At 64.7% G+C, this 490-nt stretch overlaps 1 protein-coding gene across 6 annotated transcripts in view; it reads right to left on the minus strand.

Moving 5' to 3' along the window:
• PAX8 (paired box 8) overlaps positions 1 to 490 on the minus strand; it is a 50,771-nt gene that overhangs the window by 49,403 nt on the left and 878 nt on the right. The window lies entirely within an intron of this gene.

Consider the following 490-nt stretch of genomic DNA (forward strand, 5'->3'; position numbering starts at 1 on the left):
GCGCCGATCCGACCTCCTTATTATAACAAATGTCCCGTTTGCCGAGCGGACTTCATATTCGCCGAGAATTCATCTGAAATATTGATTTCCTCTCACTTCGCCGGCCCAAATCGATAGCGCTGCGCCCTGGCCCCATAAATCGCCTTCCCGGGGGGCCAACCCGGCTCCATCCATAAACCCCAGCTCAGGCAGGGCTCCAGGGCCCCGAAACACGGGCTCCTTTCCCGCTGGCTGGAGAGGTGCGCGGGCTCACAGTCGCGCCTGGATCCAGGAGAGCTGCGCGCATCCGGACAAGCGCTTGGTGGTCGGGCAAGGGACCTGCAAGTCCAGCAGCGCGCGGCCCACCCTCACCCGCCATGCCAGTCGGGGTGGGTGCGAGGGACACCTCTCTGGCCCCGCGGAGAGCTCTTACCCCTCCGTGTGGTCCGCAGAAGCCAAGGCCTGCGTTGGCAGCCCCGCTGGGCGAGGGAACCTCAGAGCCCGAGAGAGC

The sequence above is a fragment of the Myotis brandtii genome, unplaced genomic scaffold, assembly GCF_000412655.1.
Source record: "Myotis brandtii unplaced genomic scaffold, ASM41265v1 scaffold1817, whole genome shotgun sequence".
Lineage (NCBI taxonomy): Eukaryota > Metazoa > Chordata > Mammalia > Chiroptera > Vespertilionidae > Myotis > Myotis brandtii.